General features: G+C 40.1%; 1 protein-coding gene across 1 annotated transcript in view; it reads right to left on the reverse strand.

The window, feature by feature from the left end:
* The window catches only part of PLPPR1 (phospholipid phosphatase related 1), a 116,298-nt gene extending 95,946 nt beyond the window's left edge, over window positions 1–20,352 (reverse strand). The window contains exon 1 of the mRNA XM_026047093.1: window positions 20,328–20,352. The gene's annotated coding sequence lies outside the window, so the exon portion shown is untranslated. The remainder of the gene's footprint in view (window positions 1–20,327) is intronic.
* Window positions 20,353–21,209: the final 857 nt, after the last annotated feature.

The raw sequence follows: 21,209 nt of genomic DNA on the forward strand, positions 1-21,209 counted from the left end.
TCCCCTGAAATAAAAATACTTTCAACCAGTTAGTCCACAGTGCATTAGGAATCACATCATCCAAGCATGATGGTGAGGAGAGGAAACCATGTCCTCCAAAATAAGCGCTGCTCAAATATTGTAGAGCAAGGTGCTTCTGACTAATCATTGGATTTGCACATAAGCTGCTCTTCTCACACCCATCTCATACTTGGGTTCCCATCGTGGCAAAGGAATATACATAGGAATATCTTGTGGGTAGGATGTGGTTGCAAAGAGTTAAGGCTCTTCGCTCAAAGCATTCCTCCTCAGCCCACAACAAGAATATCCTTTGACTAGAGAGAAAACATCAAGTCTGCATCCTCATTAGTATTTCTTAACACAAGGCAAAAGATTTCCCACAGAACCTTTTAGCTGTGATTAATGCTCCGAAGGCATCAGTAGGCAAAGCCCAGCCGGGTGAAAAAACACAAAACATTTTTCATGGATGTCACCTCCAATTCTAAAGATAAATTTGCTTCAGCTATCTCCCTGTCTCTCCCTGCTCATGCGGATCACTGTCTAGTGGATTTACGCCTAGTAACAATACGCCTGCTTTTCTCTTCTTACTAAGTACACAGGAATCACATCCAATTGAGGAAGTCCTTGAACTGAAAGTGGTTGGAGGTGAAAGAATATTATAAAGTACTATATATGCCCCTTTCCAAGGCAGTATGGTAACCTTCTTGATGAAGGAAGGATGCCTTGTTGTGTTACATGGGTGATGTCTGACTGAAAACCCTGGACCACCAAAGCAAAAGGGGTAGAATGARAACTGTTCTTCAGCTAAGCAGATTTTTAACACTAGAATCTTTTCTAAAGAAAGAAAGGCACTTATTTTCCAGAAGCAACTATACAAAAATATTTTTCCTTAAAAGGATCTATTTTGTACTTCTGAATACTCTTAGAATACTCATCAGGACTCATGTGGAAAAAAAAAAAAAAAGTGAACCTAGTTTTCTCATATTAACAGCGTGAAAAGTAAGTTTTGCATATGTGCCTTCTGGAAGCCAAAGACAGGAAGGAAGAATAAGATAGAGTAACAGCATAAATAAAAATAAAAGTCCTCAGGAGATCTGCCAGCAGAAGCAGCTCTTGTCTGGCTCTTGTGCTGGTGTTCACTACCTATTTGCTAGAAATACAGGAAAATGACCAGCAGGGAAAACTCAGCTTTAAGAACATGCTTTAAGTCTTTGTATACATCCATCACTGTCACAGTAGGTTGATTAGCCTTTTATTCTCACTTTTTACCACCTGTGCTGCCACCTTGCAATTTCAAGTACTTATCAGACTGTTTTCTTTGTAAAGCCACAGTTGTTGGATACATGTGCTATTGCTACAAGGGTCAAATTAAGTAAGTTTCTTAACTTACAGTTTCAGGGAAAAATACTCAGCAACTGAACACCTAAAGAGCTTGAAACCAAGACACAAACACACACACACACACACACACACACACACACACAAAGCCAATTTAGAACTCCTTTCTAACCATCTATTTCTAACCCTCTAAATTCCCAATAGCTATAGTTAGCAGATATAAAACAGACAGCTAAAAAGCTCACCTAGTTAAACCCAGCAACATTTTCTTTATTATTGGTAGAGTGTGAGGGATTTCTCATTTCACTTCATCCTCACGATTCCTTGCAGCTCCATTCTTCAGAAGCCAAATCCCATAGATGTGGCTCCTGACTACCATCAATGGACTCAAGCACTCATGACTTATCAAAATTGAAGTCAGAGTAAGGAGCTGAGCTTCTGCTTCTTGAGTTACAGGGGAAAAAATGGCCATCTCCTGGTCAAGGGATATCATCCCCTAAGATTTCTATTTCATTCATCCAAACCAAGTAGAAGAGGGAAAAAAAAAAAAAAAAAAAGGCAGTGCAAGCAGCAGCTTGCTTTACTGAACTATCTAACTTGTCTACACTATCACAGATCTATCTGGACATGACTGCAACAGAAAATACAGCTAAGCAAGTTGGAAAAGCTTGTAACTTTATTTTTCTGCATGTCCCATTTTCTGTGTTGCTAAGAATATCACCTTAGAAGGTTCCTTAAATAAGGTTTTAGATGGGGAAAAATGATACAAAAAGTTAAAGGAAATAGCAGCAGGAAAGAAAGTACCCTGCTGTTTATATATATTTCTATGTTTAGTTTTGATAAATCTAAGCAGTCAGGATTCACAGTGGGTGCAGAGAAGCCAGTGGGAGTTCACCTGAGCTAGGCATCAACAGATTAACATGTCATGTTATGACTCTTAAAAATATAATATATTTCACCTCGAATTTGAAGCAAAATACATAATGTGGTTGTAATTTAACCCTGCTGGGAAAAAGAAGCAACCCTGATCCAACCTATCTAAAATGTATTTCAGCAGCAGAGCTTCAGTACAGAGACTATAAAATAGCTGGACCAAAGAATAAGACAGCTCAGTGGATGAGTCTATTGGATGTTTAGAAAGAYAGGACAAGAAGACAGGGAGCAAGGCACTGAAACTCAGAAATTAAATTCTTATTAAAACTGAGTGAGAAAAAAAATGACTGAGTGAATACTACCACTCTCAGGTGAAGGAAGCAATGAGTTCTATGAAATTGGACAAAGTTTGATCCCCAACAACAATTTGACATAATACCACTTTATATTCTGTACAAGTTGGTCTGAATTTATATCACCTGAAATCTAAGTGAACTGAATGCTTGCTTTTCTCCTTTAAATGTTTTCTGAGTGCATCTTCTTTACATCAGTAGGTTTCATCTGGTGTTAAAATTTATATTTAACGTTGAGCAGGAGCTTTTCTCTAACTCCTTGCCAGTCAGCTTTACAGGTAGGCCATTCAGTCAGCAATAAACAAAATCAKTAGCTGAAGCCACATCGTTCCTTTACTCTGTGTGCTATAGGCTGTGCTTGGATGTGCAGCACAGCACAGGCAGTGCCACATAGCATATCTCTGACAAGCTCAGACAAGCTAACACTTGAAAAACAATTAGTCATACGAACAATTTCATTCATTAAGCCTGCTCTTGAAAAAAACAGATTAAATCAAGTAGCTATCCATTGGAGACTGAGTAGAAAATGCATGGTTAGTAATTCAGCTCATGCTCTTCACAAACCCTTCAAGCCCTCCCACCAAAAAATCATTGCATCCCCTTCCTTTTTCTTCACAAGGTTATTAAACCAAACACCATTCTGGGATGCTTAGGGCTGTACTCTCCACCGGTTTAAGTTGACAGGTCCTTATTCCTGATATTTGCCCTTCTATCTATTAACTGAAAACTTCCAGTCTAATTGTTAAATGACTTTTTCCTCACGGATGTGGTAAACTTACCTGATTTTCTACTTGCTAGCTTGTAAAGCAATTCCAGTTATGAAAGTTGCCAAAAGCGAAGAAATGTCTATGTTAAATAAGCATAACAGATAAAGCTTCAAGAGCCCAAGAGAGTCTAGTTCGTATTGAACAGTAAGCCAAATGCTAGTCTATAACATTCAGTGCTGCCTTCACTGCCAAACATGAAAGCTGGCCAGAAATGGCCTTCTGATGATGTGCAAGTGCAGATTTACTCTGCTGTTAACTGCCTGAAAATGATAGGGCATACAACAAATCATTTTGACTGATGTCCCTGACACCCTTCAGGGACTGGTGTCTGCGCTCTCCATATTCCCACTCGAAGACTCCAGCTTCCTCTCTGGAGGAAAATCTGATTTTTGACTTTGACAGCTTTAGATCTTCAGTCTACTTGTGATGCAGCTCAATGGGCTCCTACTGCTACAGACAATGCCAAATCCTCAGTGGATGCAACTAAAGCTGCACTAGAGCCAGGGCCACTTTAAGCAGCATTTTCAAACTAAAAGTTCCCCTGCATGACTAGCCGGATCCAAAGACCTCGCAGCACAACACAGCCAGATGGGAGATGGAAAGGGATTTTGCAGCTGTGGCCGCTCTCTTTTCCCACCTCACAATGCAGCCTTCACTGGAGAGAGCCTGTATTCAAGGCAGTGTCAGCAGATATCTCAGCATAGCTCTCTCACCTCCCATGGACATGCTTCCTACGTGAGTATTCAGCACAGACAGAGGTCATTTTAAGAATTCAAACATATGTTTTTTTTTGTCATGGTAGGGCAGTGCTACAGCCTGCCCTCTGAAATTTAGCTATACTGACCTTCCTATCCAAGATCTCTTGGCTTGACAAGGGGCTGAAGAGCACAAGGATCAGAGGAGAGCCACACCACCAGCCACAGCTATGGCAGGTGACTTTGCATCAACCACCCTTTCCACTCCCACTGACATAAATGCACCAAGCATGAGCAGCTTGACAGGACATATGCATCACCCAACCACCCAAGAAATAGGAACAATACTCAGTAGTTCTCTTCATTTGGTGCCTTCTGCTATTACTGTAACCTGCTGCTTCCTTTAGAGATCGCTAAGGCTAAAGYGAAGCAGAATCTCTGTTTCTTTTATCTAGACAGTGATCAAAGAGAAAAAGTTCTTGATAATATCAGAGGCAGAGAGAAGAACAAGAAACATCCATAAAGGTCAGTCCTGCTCTCTGCTGCACACCCAACATATCTGTGCACATGAAAATGAATACGAATGGGAACCTCTCATTTTCTGGTTGACTGCAACAATATTTCTTGGAATTGTTTTAATCGGTGATGAACAGGGTCAAAAAGTACAGTTATTCTCAAGACTGCTCTTTCAGAAATCACAAATATCAACAGATCACCGAAACAGTCATCAATGGTACATTTTCCCATTTGGGGCATAGGGCACTCCGACCTTTTTTGCCTGACTGCTGTAGATCACCCCACCGTGTCTCTGGTGAAATATTTACATTTCCACAGTGTGAGTGTCTGCTTGCAGATATGCTGTGGATGATAGCTTTCCTATCAGTCTAAAGGAAGGACAAGGCAATTAAATCTGTATTGTGAAGGTAGAAGGGCAGAAAAAAAAATGTTTTGAGGTGATTCCACATGGAGTCCAAGTGCAGGGGTAGCAGGTAAGAGTAATGAGAGGAGAGAAGTGAGTTTGCAAAAAAGAAAAACAAATGTAGTGTCACAGATGAGTGAAATCTACTGGAGAATGCAAAGGGTTAAATTCTGCTCTTTTCTACAAGCCTTCAGACAGCTCACACTGATATCAGCATCAGTAGAGCAAGGTCTTGTGTATCCAACTGGACTTGCATGTGGCTGTGGTTGTAGCAGATGGGTCTTGACTGGCAGCAGAAAACATTCACAAAGCTAAACCACATGGGGCTGCAGGAGAAAGGTCAAAGAGCAGGAATTCAAGTATGAAAAGAAAAAACAATACTACACAGAAGTACAGAGATGGTAAGAAAAATTGAGTCAAGATATTCTCTCACTTTTCTAAAGATCACAAGCCTCAGAAAATAAACTCAGTTTAATTGTGCTTGGTTAATATTACCATGTGAAGGACATGTTCAGGTGAATAACAGTATAACAATTATATCCACTAACACAACAGACACTACAAAAAGGAAATCTATTAGCTGTGAACACACTCTTAAGACAGGACAAATCTGTCAGAAGAGGTGCAAAATACAGCACAGATCAAATTTCAAGTAATTAACATTTTTTTTCCTAAAAATTCTAAATATCACTCTTTTTCTTTTTATCACACTCAAAAGGTACTCTAACATATTTGGTTTAAAAATCTCTGTGTTAAGGATATATTAATATAATAATGTCTCTTTGTTTTTACTTTGACAAAGAATTTTTTTAAATTTCCTCAAAGCTACTATAAAAAGCACGATAGCTGGTCTGAAATAAAAAAGAAAGCAATTGTCCTTAGATAACTTTCTTTTCTATACATTTTCTGAAAGCAAAACCATCTGTAATTGGCATATCTTATTACCAAACTCAGTTAAACCATAAGAGAAGTAAGTGGGTAGCTGAATGAGACCAACATTTGATTGTATTCCTTTTCATTCCTAGGTTAATTTTCCTTAAACTGTGTGAACATTTTTGGGTTATAGAAGCCCGCTATTGTCAGAAACACGCTACAAACACCTTTCTTTCCTGGACTGATTTTCTGTCCATTACGTGCCTGCAGCTCCTATAAAAGCATTTTAACAGTCTTCATAAGACTCCCCCTTTACGTCAGCATCTAGCCRAAACATATCATTTACAGGAACCTGTCTCAAAGCCCTGGTTTCTTTGAGCGCGGAAAGATTCCATTATAGCTGACCTTCACAGGTACTGTCTTCGGGATGATGCTTATTAGGCAGAGTTATTGGAAATTTTAGTAGTTCAGACACCCGATCTGTATCCACTCTGCAGCAAATAAGCTGCGCTTCTAGCCACAGATCCTGGGATGAGTATTCAGGAATGAGAGCAGTCATGTATCATGCTCAATATCCTGCCTGACAGTGGCAGCCTCCAGGTGCTCGGAGGGAAGCTGCTGTCTGCAAGTAATAACCTGCCTAAAACTCCTTCCTAATCCCTGCGCAGRCAGGTAAACATTCATGACCTAAATGCATCAGAGTCTGCATTCTTTCCGTTTCCATCAAGCTTACTTATATCCCCTCCATTTGCCTTCTGCCCAAGTCACCAACAGTGGAACTCTCTGAAGAGCCTTCCAGTGTCATCAGCTCTTGAATACAAGACAAAACGTCTGAGCTAATGTCGGGACTCTTTTTGTGTCAGAGAGCTAATTTGGTGTAATTGCCTTTCAATTAGGTTCCGAGACCAAGAGACAGGGCTAGGGAAACGAAGAGTGGAGACTGACAGCTAAAATGGATGGGTATATTCTGAGAGCTGAGGCAAAGCAATGAGGGACTTGCATATTCAGCATGTAGAAGGGACATCTTAATAAATGCTGTTCTTTGTATGTCAATGTATATAGCAAAAACGCTTATAAACAAACACAAGAGCTGTTTTGTCAAATGGCTCCCACYAAAGCACTTGAAATAAAAGTGAAATATTCTGTTTATCTTGTTGTTATCTATATCTTTATGCACAGCAAAATAAAGCTTGTGTTCTGGGGCCCTTTCAGTATGTGAATATACTGGGTCAAACTGTAGTTCTACTCAGTACAAGCTTTGCCATTAAACTGGAGCAATCAGATATTTGACAAATTCTGTGAGAAGCATCACAACAATAAAGGAAAGGGGAGGAGAAATCTCTTGGAGTGCAGCTTCTTCAAAACATGAAAGAGCTGACATCAAACGGTATGGTATTCAGCTTGAATTGCCACCTAGTCATCAGTTTATTTTTTGTTTCTACTTCATTGTTACAGGTGATGATGGCTAATGACCGGGATGAGAGCTGTTGCCTTTTTAGAAGAATGATTATTTCTTAAAAAYGAAAACATTTAATTAAAAAGGTTGAACACATGTATTATTCCTACTCGATCTGAGCAAGCAAGAAATGAGACAGAAAAGAAAAAAACACAAGCACTGTTCTGTTGGTTTAATTTTACCCCACTTAGTCCACCCAAGGGTGTGTACTGTTCAGGASTGTATTTCAGATTTCACATGACAAAACATTACTCCTCAGTAAAATTGTATACTTGGCTGCAACAGACTAGGCTATATCATCAAAGGATACTCTAAACTGTATGCTCATTTACAGGAGGAAGGAGAGGGGAAAGGAACATATGCTTCTGTGGAAGATTACAAAGTTAGAAGATATTTCTGAAACAACACTTGCATATTTCAAAAGACCAGCAAGAGTCAAACCCTAAGTATATTGCACAGGAGGTCACACTAGGTGCCTGTTGCCAGTGTCKAAGTGGAGGAGAGGAGACATAAGAAAGCTGTAGGCACACTGGTAAGATACTGTATGGCCCTAATCCTGCTTCTACAGCAGAAGTAGACAGGAAATGTGAACTTGTTCTATATTCACATGAGCACAAGTCCCAGGGCAAAGTGGAGTGACCCTGGCTTCTACTTCATCTGATAGACATTAAGAAAATGGCACTGAAGTGCAGACCAAGCCTCATTCACAGAACAGCTTCCAGCCTGGACTCCCAAAAACCACTATCATTTCAACACATCAATCCCTTCCTACTCCCCCTCCATTTCATTTCGTTTTTTATCAGATCACTATCTTTCTGTCCCCCTCTGCCAAAGTCCAGCTATATCTCCAGTAACTCAAATTTATACTGAATCAGTAGGCTCTGCATGCATTACTAATGATGCATGTTGCATGACATTCAGCATAAGAGCTCCTCTCTTCCAGAGCCCCAGCACATGCTTGTTTACAATAAACTGTTTACAGCAAACTGACAAAACAGGGCCACAAACGTCTTTTGCTACATTAAAGCACAGGATGAGAGAACTTCTGAAATTTTGCTTCAAATTCTCATCTAATTCTCATCTTCTCACCTGAACTAAATTATTTCAGTTACCTTACCTGCTCCACAATTCACCAGCAAGGGCTTCCAGCAGAACTGTTTGAAGAATTTAAAGCTAATTGTATTAAAAAGTACCAACTCTGAATCAATAGTGATTTGATCGAAACTACTAACCTCTCACTGGACCTATTAAGACATAAAACAAGCCCAATAATTCAATTACTACGAAGAATCCCTTAACTAATTTTTGTGTGTGATCCCCATTTATTTTCCTAACACAAAGCACTTCCTAGCACTCATGCAGCCTCAGCTTCCCCCTGCTATTTCCTTCACAAATACACCAAATCAAAACTGTAAGAAACAAAAGGTAGTTAAGGACTGAGATGACCAGTAAATTAAGAAAGACTAACTACATTCAGGCAAGAACAGAGGGCTACAGACTTATTCAATAGCCAACRTGGAAAAAAAAACTTGAAAAAATGATTCTTGCCAGTCAGACAAAAACCAGAATGGAGTCACAACAAACTAGTCACATAAAACAGATATGTTTGCAGGTGTAAGAGACTGTGAATACAGAGTTGCTAAATGCCACTGGTGGTGAAGGCTGGCAGATAAGGAGAGGAGTTGCCTTGCTTCCTGCTAAGCTGAAGAAGATGAACAAGATGGTCTTGAGCTCTCTCATGTTGGACTTCAAGGAAAGGGCAGGCACTGGGGATGAGATGGCTTTGTTCTACTATAGGAAAATGGAGGAAGCCAACAATTGACAAAACCCATGACACATAGAACAAATGCCTTGTCTGACACCTAAGAGCCTCTTACTGTCCTGATACCCTCTAACAGTTTTCTTTCTCTGCCCTTCCATGCAGACTAAAACCCATTTGGGTACTGACAACTCTTCCCTGGCTTTGCATAAGATGCAAAATCATGCAATACACTAGGCTCTCTCTACTCTAATTAACATGCATTTATTGTCTGATTCATTCACCTTTTCTTGAAAAAATGGTACAGATTTTATTCCTGTCTTCCTATTTCCCTTGTTGAATAGATACTTATCTTACTTTTCTCATTTGTTCCCAGCATCATGGATGGTGCAGGGATTTTTCTGCTGAAAATCCTAAGATACAGATAGAATTCTACAGGCAGCAATTCTTAATATTTTGCTATAGTATCTCCCTATCTCAAATGGCAAGAAATAAGGATGGTATATTTGAAATGATTGTTTCCTATCATTCCACTATGCAGTGGAATTTTTATAAACCATTTTGCACTGTCTGAATTTACCTTAAGTARAAGTATGCTCTTCATGAACTGGTGACATTCATTATGAGACCTGTATAATGTAATATAAAGTTAAAAAGTATGTTGCTAGCCTTCTAAACAAGGATAAGATCAATTTCCTGGTTTAAGGAGGCATTTAGGAGTCAGACGTGCACACAGTGAAAGAATAATGAAAAGTAATCTCTATTGACCAAATCATTTTGTTCTTTGGACAATTACTTTCTCAAAGTGACCCTATCTTTACAACTAAWGTCTCTCATACCAACAAGTATATATTCCTACAGAATAAAGGGAAAAATGCAAATGCCTTAAACTCTCTGCTGCACGGGTTTCAATCTGTAAAGCCATTTCACTATTATATGCTCGAGAATGCCATGAATAACTTAGTACCAGATAAAGCCATTTTTAAGGGCTGTGAGACACATCCATCAGACCAAGTCTCTGACAGCAGTAAAAACAGTCTCAATAGTATAAATTAAGGCAGGGGAGGAAAACTTTCCCTATCAGAAAGACAAGATTAAGGAGGATGATTGACTCAAATGCTAAGTAAGGTTCACTCTTAGTGGACATCAGTAGACAACTTACATAATGTCCGTCCTGAAACAAGTAGCCATACAAGAGTAATTTATTACAATAATTAATAAGCAAACAGTAAATTTAATCAGAAGGTTCCTCTTGCTAATGCTGGAGTCCACAWCAGCAAACTTGTGTCACCTGATCTGATCATGATCACAGCTTTCTCCTAAGAAAAGCTGCATGTTTAGCCCTGTTGGCTAAAGATCTGTCTTCATAATATTGCATCAGTCAGAAAGCAAAGACAGAGGCTGACCTAAGAGGGCACATATCGGGGACATGCATTGAGACAAGGTGTTGTAGTTTGTCTTTCAACACTGCCAGAAGTGTGGAGAACAGCAGCTCCCTCACCCAGCTTAGGTACCTCCAAAACAATTATCTACTAAAGCACAGTTCAAAAGCATACAATAATGATGATCTATGCCACAACAATACCCTGCACATGATTTGTGACACAGACTTCAAAGTCCCATATTGAAGGAACAAATTACTCGGATTTCTGTCCAGACTCTAAACTATTAGGAGCAGTACTTATATTCGCCCCTCAGCTAATTTTGTCTAACCTGAAATGGAGTACACAGCACCAACTTTTCAATAATGACCAAATTCCTTCCCATGAGTGCGTGTGCCCCCTGTGTGTGTTTTCTCAGTGACCACAGAGTGTTTATAGACCTGCTGGGCTGAGAGAGATTAGAGGATGAGATGCTGCTACAGCCGGATTAGTTGGTSCCATAAGAGCTTTGTTTATTCTTTAAGAACCATACTAGTGTTGATTCCAAAGATACAAGCATTATATTGGACAGAAAGCCGCATACTAATTGCAGATCATTGTTTTAGTCTGGAAAATGCAAACAGACATAACAGTAAATGCAGACCAGTTAATACAGGAAAAATGTCAAGTATTTCATTTACCATTTCCTTCACTTAAACATTCATTTATATTTATATTTATATTTATATTTATATTTATATTTATATTTATATTTATATTTATATTTATATTTATATTTATATTTATATTTATATTTATATTTAAAAACAAAGGCAAGAAGAACGTTCTAGGGTCTTGCTAGATACTTATTTTTGCTGTTCCAGATAGGGACTTTTCCTATTATTCTTGGTTTAGCCTGCTATTAATATCCTCAACCTACAACTAATATGTCTTCAGTTACCTTATTCCTGACTGCGGTGATCATAAATGAACACGGTATCACTCCTGGGGGAGCAAAGTGTTCCAGGTGAAAAGTGTCTTTCTCTTTCAGTTCAACAGTTGTAATATCGTKGCAGGAGTTTCCTTTGTCTTTGGTGTTTCCTTTTTCATAACAGGAAACATGTGTGGTTCCTAAGGAATCTCAAGCAATATTAAATAAATGAATTGCATCATATCCACACCACTGCTAGGCTGTTGAATACCAGTTGAACACTTTCATTTCTCTTATGAGAACTAGTGAATCCAAATGAGAGAACATGGACACTAAGCAACAGCTCAGTTAAGAAGCTTGGCGACGGCAACAGGTTTTCAGTCAACTACTCCAATATTTAAGTTTGAATTTCAGCTTATGTTAAATAAAAGATTTATAAAATAAAAGATAAAATAAAAGATAAAATAAATAATAATAAAAACTCTACACTGTAATAAAGATAAAACAATGGCACAAAGTGTTTTATTTTACCTGAATTTCTATTGCATTTTTTTCCATCTTAATGCAAAAATAAGAATCCAAATAATGGTCATAAACTTGAATACAAACAGAACAGAGTCATGAGACATTCACAGATCCCTGCAGTTTCAAGCACCATAACCCTTCTCTTTGTCAAAATATCAAGCAAAAACCATGATCTTCTCTAATTCAAGAAACTAGAAATAATGCAGAAGAAAACACTCCTGTCAGCTTAAAATTGTTTCATTTAATGTTTGCAATTTTAAGTCAAAATAAGACAAACCCTTCAAAAATCCAGCCCTCTATTCTTTTTTTCTAAGTATAATATTTTTCTCAATATTTTAGAACAAAACTTTTCAATTCTGAGCAATTTTTGGCAGAACTCCGTATATTATATAATTTTATTTTGCTATGGAAACTGCCTGTATAAAAGAAGCAAAGTCATAAACCAGTCAATTTAGTCAAAATTTCCTCTACTTTTAAACAAATTACACAAGTCAACAACTGGCACACAATCTTTTCTTATACCAATCACACAAATAAGTGATTGGCASGCAGCCCTGGAACAGCTTCTCTCAAAAGTTACTTTGCAGAACATGCACTATTTTCCTCGCAGAAAACCTGTAAATTAGTTATATTCTGCAATTGCYTTGCATTATCTGTTGGCTGATGCAAGCCTTACACAGTCCATATTCAATCTCCTCTTAGTGCACAGAACTCGGTGATTGACTGTGGGTGGGCCAGGTGCTGTTTTGCTGATGTGAATTACATCTCCCAAAGGGCAGGATGGCAGGATAGATTAATGTGGCCTTTTGCTATCTCCACACTGTCATTACAGCTTCTGAATAAAGCTCAGGTGGATTATCACAAGACCTCTCTTTCTCTTTCCTTTCAGTTGGCTCTGTCCTTATCTAACATAAGACATCTGAAAATTTCCAAGATGTTTCTCAAATCCATGGGTCACTGGTTTCATGTACAGGGCATGCATGAGAGCAGAAGCAGATGTACTGTATTTGACAAATATATTTCAAATATATGTCGTATAAATGATGGCCTTTACCTGGTCACTACTGTATCAGTGCTTCCAAAATTACAGTGTACCAATCATTTTTTTTTTTTTTTTCTGGGGACCAGTTTCCCAGCAGCAACACACTTGCAGTGCACAACTCAACACCTAAATTCACTTTTGCTTATAAGACAGACTGCTATGAGGAGTAGTCCTCTGTCTTCACAGAACCTCTATTTGCACAGAGCCCCCTGCAACCACAGGGCTAGAAAATTACTTTTTGTCTGCATAAAGTGTCTGTGGCACAGAGAGCTCAACGCAGTAAGATCTAGTGTCTCACTGAAAGCCCCAGGAGGCTGTGTATTTCTTGAATGGTATATTACTTCACTGTTGTTTTATTTGCTGAAGGACATTGTCAATCATGAAAGGCATTAGGAGTAGTTATATWGTGATACATCTCTTCACGTCTCTCCAAATAGCATTCACTGTCTTCTTAAAATAACAAAGATTAATTTACTTGAATGATGCAAGGCTGTGAAACCTTCATCTGTTTGTGGCTTACATTTACCTAGAGGAGACCTGAAACTCCCTTGGCTCAGCCTAATGCTAGAAACATATCACTGGAGACTTTGCCTGCTATTAAGAAACGTTACAGCTGTCATCATATATTTTGCAAGGTAAACTCCTTTCTACTGCCAGCTCAAATCCTCCCCAAAAAAACAACTGTACAGACGATCCAGGGTCAATTAGTGCTTCAGACTGTTTCTTAAATCTGTTGTACATTCAGAGCTGGTTAGACTAAATGTTTCTTCAGCYTATTAAAGATTTGTGGCAAATTTCTGAAATTACAATAAAAAATGACTAAATAACTCTTGTTCAACACATCTTCCTTTCTTTGTCCAGATTTTTTCCAGTACTTGACTGGCAGAAGCTCGTTCCCATAGTATCTCTTTACCAGAAGCACAGCATCACTCAGAGCAGCCTGAGGATGTGATCCTTGGCCAAGAAATAAATCACACTTCGGGGCACTCTGCATCCTTTTAGGGCAAGCTCTCAAAGTCTCGYATTTTGCAGACTGTCCTCTCTTGCTTGGACATTTCTGCTTGCTGAAGCTAGCATGGCATTTTGCAAGTGTGCTCAAGGCCAGTCTGAGAATGAGGGAAGTGTTACAGCATAGCAGAGAATGTGTGTGTGCAGATTTGCTCTGTGAGAGGCCAAGACTCCTGCAACAGACTGTGTAAACAGTTTTTCTGACTGTGGTTTTCCAAATAGAATATTTCTATCAATGCGTCATTATTCTCACAAGTTACTGAGTGTTTCACTGGTATAAAAAGCAATCTTCTAGCACAACAAAACATTATTTAAGTATTGCCCAAAAGAAAAGATAGACTCTTAAAATAACCCATCACCCTTCCAGTACTGTTTTTTCCTCCCCTTGAATAGCTCTCTCAGAATTCTCCCTAAATCTCAACCTTGCTTTATGAAATTCTATTTGCCAAGCTTCTTGTAGGTTCTTTCCTTGTTAACATCCCATGCACAATGAAAGCAGGAACACTAGAATAAGCAGATGAAAACTGCTGTTGAAGAGCTACAAGCAATTACTCGGCRAATACAGTAAGTTATTTTATGTGTGGAAATCAAATGTATTTCATCTTGTTTTCAGTGAGTATTTTACAAGTGTGCRTGACAGAAGCATGCAGCAGAATATACATGTGATACAACTGCCTTTTGCAGAATGTATGTTTCCATCAAGTTGAAATTTTTTATCTTCCTCCTCCTTTTTTTTTAATTGATTTAAACTGATGAGTGCTGATGCAGGATTCTGAACTCACTGGTGCCTCAGCAAAACAATAAAAGGAAGCACAAGAAAGATCTATGGAAACTGACATGGAAATCTTGTGCTCCCATTCAAGTTATTGAACAGGCACCTACTGCAAGAGGGTGAAACCTAAAGCTTCTATGAAAATCCATTAACCCTGACAAACTCCAAGCAGACATTCAAGTCTCCTCTGGTGAAACTATATACAGAAGACATTAAGTGTGAGATCTAGGTGAATTGTGTGAAATTCATACAAATTTGACTCTTTGAATAACTTAGGGGAGAATGAAGTTCACTTTTGTAATTGTGCAGAATTGAACTTCAATGTTAGAATGAGTGCCACCTTCTGAATTCACTCCTGGGTGGCAAAGTACGCTTGGGAGTCAGTGTCGGTCAGATATTTGCCACTTTAACTCCACAATTCTACAAAGTCTCTTTGTGATCRATAATATAAGCCATTAACCTTAAGTGTCATACGTATTGCTTCTCGATGGGATACTTTTCTGAGCAAAGAATTAGCGCTCTCCTTAGTGGAGTGCAACAAAGAGAAAACAGACTTCAAAAGCATCAGACTGCATTTTAAAGGTTATTTAAGCAACTAGCATAAAAGGATAGAGAATGTGTGGTAATCTAACCACTCTGTCTTATCCTGAAAAAAAATAGCACCTTTAAAAAAAAAGAAGAAACCTTACTCCAAAAGCAAAGAATGTCCAATGTAAAGGTGACTYTAAACCACTACCTTGCGGACATTTCTGATAATTAGCAATGAATTTGCATTCTTTCTGGTCTTAGATGCCTAAGAGCTCATCAAATCAATATGTAGCACATTTGTATAGGTGGATCTGCCTTGAAACCAATTATACTGCTGACTAAGATATGAAAATAATGTAGCATTAAGCTAACAGAAAAAAAAAAATATACCAAAACTCAGTCTTACACATATGGACTTTTTTTGTTCTCACTACTCTGCTTGTGGCAATTCTTTCCGATTAAATACAACCTCAGTAAGTCAAGTGTGATATTAAATATAGTCAGGACTACTGCACATGTGAAGTTGGACACTGTAACAAGATGCACACCTAGCAAAGGAGTAGACAATGGCACAGCTAAGATCTATGATTTTAACCATGAAAAAAAAAAGTCCACTTGAAATAAAAAACTACCTCAAAAGGTTTGACAGAATATGGAGCCATTTGATTGTTAGAAAAACAGTCATGTAAGAAAATAGAGTTACTGATCAATCTACTCTGACATTCACCACAGGACTGATAGACCCTGCATTACTGTTACAGGTAATTTAGGGAACTTTAAGGATAACAAATATAAGGGGCCTATTACTACATTATTTATTTAGCAAGGGGTACACCCAGTATAAGAGAAAAAGGCGAGAGGGAGATCCATGAAGTAACTAATCGAAAGCCAGTCTAACTGCTGGCAACTGAAAGAGGCTACCCTGCCAATCTACCAGGTGCATGCTACCAAAAAAAAATGGGAAATGGGTGAACATAGCTTCATATCTAACAACTCAATCAATGCTCCCTCATAATACCTAGTGATTTTCTATTCTCAATTTTTCACATTTTGATTATGTCATAAAATAGTAATGATGATAACACATACTTAGCAAAAGTATGAGATCTTGAAAATAGGTACCCATGTAACGCAAACAGCGCTACTCACAAATGCTCTCTCAGCTACTGCTGAGCTGGATGATTTTTTGAAAAGAGCCGTTGAAGCTCAAGCTTCACACTGATACTGAAAAACAGAAAACAAAAACTAGATATATGTAGGACATGTAGGAGTGAGGGTGACAGAGCCCYGGCACAGGCTGCCCAGGGAGGTTGTGGAGTCTCCTTCTCTGGAGGTCTCCAAACCCACCTGGATGCYGCTCTGTGCCMCRTGCTSTAGGTGTGCCTGCTTGAGCGGGAAGGTTGGACTAGATGATCTCTAGAGGTCCCTTCCAGTCTTAACCATTCTGTGATTCTGTGAGTGAAAGATATGTAAGCAAGTCATAGCATCACTTTCAGACACTAGTAGTAAGGAACGCATTATTCTCTGTCCTTATGATCATGTCCCACTGAAATATTTAGCTATTAAAAGATTCCAAGAGTTTTGAAATTTCCTCTGAGAGTATCAGGGTTTGCACACATTTCTCTTCCATCTGAGCAAATGAAAAAAAAAGAACAAAAAACGACTCCAGTCTAGAATCCATAAATCATAACTTGTGAAATGTTCAGAGGTAAATCTACAAAATGCATTACAATCTTGAAATATCCGAAAATATTGTATTTCCTCCAGAATATGAAAATTCAGAGCACAGAGGAGCACAGATCACAGTTGGATCCACAATGAACATCATGCAGGAAATTACAGAKATTTAAGCTTCTGGCTGCCAACCAAGTCAATGGGGCAAAATTTGACCTGGATCAATTAATTTATATAGAATTCTCATCTGGGAAAGTAGAGACTTAAATCCAAGTAAAGATTTAAACTACTAGAGCCATGTACTTCTTAGGAAAAAAAGACTTCAATCTCAGTCACTCAGAACTAGAAGCGAGAACTAGAAGAAGCTGATTTCAGCAGAAAGCAATTTCACAGATAAAGCAATATGAAGTTTATYCTCTACAGGTTTCTAAATGTGATTTACCTTTTCTAACTTTTTTTAAAGTAAAAATATATCATATTCTATTGAGCTTTTTATCTAAAATGCCATTTGAGAAGTTCAAGTCCTTTACAGGCAGGACAMCCAGTGAAAAAATCAGTCATGAGGTAACTTCGAACAGTATGAGGATCCTGCCAGAGTACCTATGGCAGGCCATCATTAGTACATAAAAAAATGTCGCTTATAARTATTAATAATATTTAGGTATTTGTCACTAAATAAATTTTTCATACCTTGAGTGGGATATGAATAAGAGATAATTTCACAATAAGGTCCCAGACAAAATGATATGATCAATAAATCCTCCAGAACACAAATATTTCCTCCATGCTGTTTTATGAAGTGGAAGTGGAAGACATTTGTGGCTGGAGAAATCATTAAGAAAAAAAATACAAAAATCCACAGAAACAACACAAAACAAAGAAGTAGAGCACTAGAAAGTAGATTAATCAGTTGAACATACTATCTAATGAATTAAAAATTATGAATTTTCTTTTTCAGTTTCAACCTCTTCCTCTCTACATCCACCCTCCTGCACACACAACAGCCAAGTGCATCCAGACTCCTGCAGTTGAACAAAGAGGGAAGGCACAGTGAGCTAAGGAAATAAAAAAAGGGAATCTTTCAAGGTTGTCTGACAAAATTAAGGAGCAATCTGTTAAAAAAAAAAAAAAAAGACAACTATAACACAATTGCAAATTTAAATCTCTCCTTCCTCTGCAATGAAGTTTCTCAATTCAATTAAAATACACCCAATTGCTACAGCAGACTCAGACAGTCAATCACCAAGCAAATGCTGCTGTATTACATGAAGAGCTAAGGTTYATTACCTGGTCTTTTCCTCCTCCGATATCTAACTACTATTAAAGAACAAGTATGGTTTTCAGTGTTTATTAACCTTTTCAGAGACTAAAATAATTATCATAGTAAGCCAACATACTAAAAAAAAAAAACCACAAAAAGCACATTTTTCACCAAAGAAGAAATTCCATTGAACACCACATTTTTTTATATATACATATATATATGTATTATTGTATGTGTATATATATATATAAACCTACATACATATCTAGACATATATGGGTTTAACATCTTTTCAGCAGGACTTTTTTTTGTTATACAGCATGGGTAGAAACTGCCACTGAATTATGCCACAGGAGAGCTGTAAGGAAAGTTGAGAAGAGAAGAAGGAAAATAAATAAATATCGGGAGGTTGTAATGATTTGTTGTCATAGCTCCCAATACTTGACAGATCATCCGCTGATAAAAATTTGTCCTTTATCCTTTCCTGGGTCAAACTCCAAATTAGGTTTTTCTCCTGTACATTCAAGCCTATCTATGGACAAATGATGCAAAGATGCTATGGGTTTGCAGGGAATTACCCTTTGCTATTTTCAGAAACAGGAAAAAAAAAAAAAAAAGAAATGATTTTATAAAAGAAGCCTCAGGCACAGAAGACCTTATACTAAACTGAATCTTTAAATTCAGAGGTTGAGGGCAGTCACACAGAGCAGCCTCTGTGCCTCAGAGGTAACTCTTTCTGGAATAATTTCTTCAGAGACCTTCTTTCCCAATTAAACTACAGGAGCATGCTGCATGCTGTATAAAAACTACATACACATTAAAAAAAGAAAGACAGAAAGACAGAAAGACAGAAAGACAGAAAGACAGACACAGAGAGAGAGAGAGAGAGAGAGAGAGAGAGAGAGAGAGAGAGAGAGAGAGAGAGAGAGAGAAAGAGAGAAAGAGAGAAAGAGAGAAAGAGAGAAAGAAAGAAAGAAGGAAAAAGAAAGAAACAGCCCTAAATTCTTGTGCCCAGGCAGATACATGAGCAGAAATCTGTGTTTCTTTTTCTCATCATATCCATCTCATCTACAGCAGGGGAGCTGTAGCCTGAAGTCTCTGCTCAGTTGGATGTATCTTCAGGCACCCCTCTGCAGCATGCCAGTGAGGGTCCTGCTACATGAAGGACCACAGCACTGCTGCTCTTAACTCTCTATTTAAAAAGTATTCACCCAGAGCATCCAAGAAATGCTATTGCATAACCCCAGGAGTCAGCTTGTAAATCCCATCTCAYACAGGCAGGCTGAAGCATTAAATGACAACTGACAAAAAAGGCTGCTTGCTTCCCTTTTGGCAGCCCCTAGGTGTTCTAGACATGCAAAGGTTGAGGACTGCACTCTCAAAGCATTCCAATGCTGATATAAGCAATACATTTATGGAGATTTTTTACATCGTTGTTCTGAAGTGCCCTTCTCCTGCATGCAGATTATCCTCAAGGCACTGCTGCAGCATGCTGTTTTATTCCCAACTACCAAACAAGCAACTCTGTAGCTCTCTGTATGTAAGAGATCTCTCTAGTATGCAAGAAGAACAGACCTAGGAAATATAGTAACAGAAACATGGTGTCTGCCTTCCTTTACAGCTGCTTCTCCGTGGGTTGATGACAGGAATCTCAGGTCTGTCCCCACACTCACGGAGAAGACAAATTTTGCTGCAGACATAGTAAGACTGTAGTAACAGGCTACAACAGCAGTGAGAGGGAAAGGGTCTTTGCTTTGCAGGAGACTCTGAGACACGAGCTAGGTGTGAGCCAGCACTGCTCCATGTAGGTCAGCAGAAGCGACTGCAAGGARGTCCCTTTGGGAAAGGACAGGGCCACATGGAGAAGGCACGTCCAGGGCCAAAGGAGGGGCAAGGGAGAACCCAGGGACCTCCTGTGCAAAAAAAAAATAAGTGTCTCTCAAAGATAAATCACGGGGGCGCCTGGGGCGCTTCCCCCACGCGCGCTCTTCGCCCCCCACCCCGACTCCGCTTCCACGCGGACCCGGGAGCTGCGCGGGGCAGGGGGCGCATCCGCGGGCGCGCAGGGGGATCCCGCCCGCTCCCGCCTGCGCGCGCGGAGCCCCGGCAGCCCCGCGCAGCCCCGCGCGCCCCCGCGGAGCCCCGGCGGCCCCGCGCAGCCCCGCGCGCCCCCGCGGCGCGCTGCTCACCCCGCGGCGCGGATCCCCGTCCATGCGGGCGGGCGGGCAGCGCCCGGCGGCCGCGCATCGTGCTCCGCCCTCCGCGGAGAGCGCCGGGCGCCTCGCCCGCCGCCGTCGTCTCCTTCTGCTTCTTCTTTCGCTCCCCCACCTCCTTTTCCGCGGCCCCCGCCTTTTTCTTTTTTTTAGTGACGCCGGGAGGATAATTGGCGCCGCTCCTTCCCCATCACCCGCCTCCCTCCTCTGCCTCGCCGCCGGCCCCCGCTCTCAGGACCCACCTCCGCCTCCCCGGCTGCGGAGGGGAGCGGAGGGAGGGGAAAGGGGCCGGCTGGCAGAGGAGGGCAGCGGCGAGGACCCACTGCCCGGCCGCTCCGAGCCGCCCCCGAGCCCCGCGGTGCCGCCGGTGCCGCAGCCGCCCGCCCCGGGGCAGCGGTGCAGAAATTCCCCGCGCGGAAATTCCCTTCTGCCCTTGCACCTCCAGACCCAGCTGCTGGGACCGTTTAGCTCCGTGTTTTTTTAATCTCTTGTCACCATCGGCYGGACTCCCTCAACCCACCGAAGAAATAAAGGGAAATTAAAAAGAGAGAGGGAGTGTGTGTATAGAAAAAGAATGGAGCCTGTGAGAAAAGAAAACACACAGCAGGCTGAGCTCTGAGTGACCCATAGTAGTGTCAGCACCTCTGCCCCCCTGAGACTCTTGGTTCCCTGACGCTTGCAGCCTTGAGCATGCAGCGCACCAAGGGCAGAGAGGGTGGCACCAGAATCCCAGCCCCTGGCAAAGCCAATCTGCCTCACATCACACACACAATGCGCCAGGCAGCACCATTGACCAAAATCCTGTGCAAATTTTTGTGGAGCTATATTACAAATGTAGGAGCACAAGTGTGCTAAGCT

Source organism: Nothoprocta perdicaria, unplaced genomic scaffold (genome assembly GCF_003342845.1).
Source record: "Nothoprocta perdicaria isolate Ctin4 unplaced genomic scaffold, notPer1 scaffold_475, whole genome shotgun sequence".
Lineage (NCBI taxonomy): Eukaryota > Metazoa > Chordata > Aves > Tinamiformes > Tinamidae > Nothoprocta > Nothoprocta perdicaria.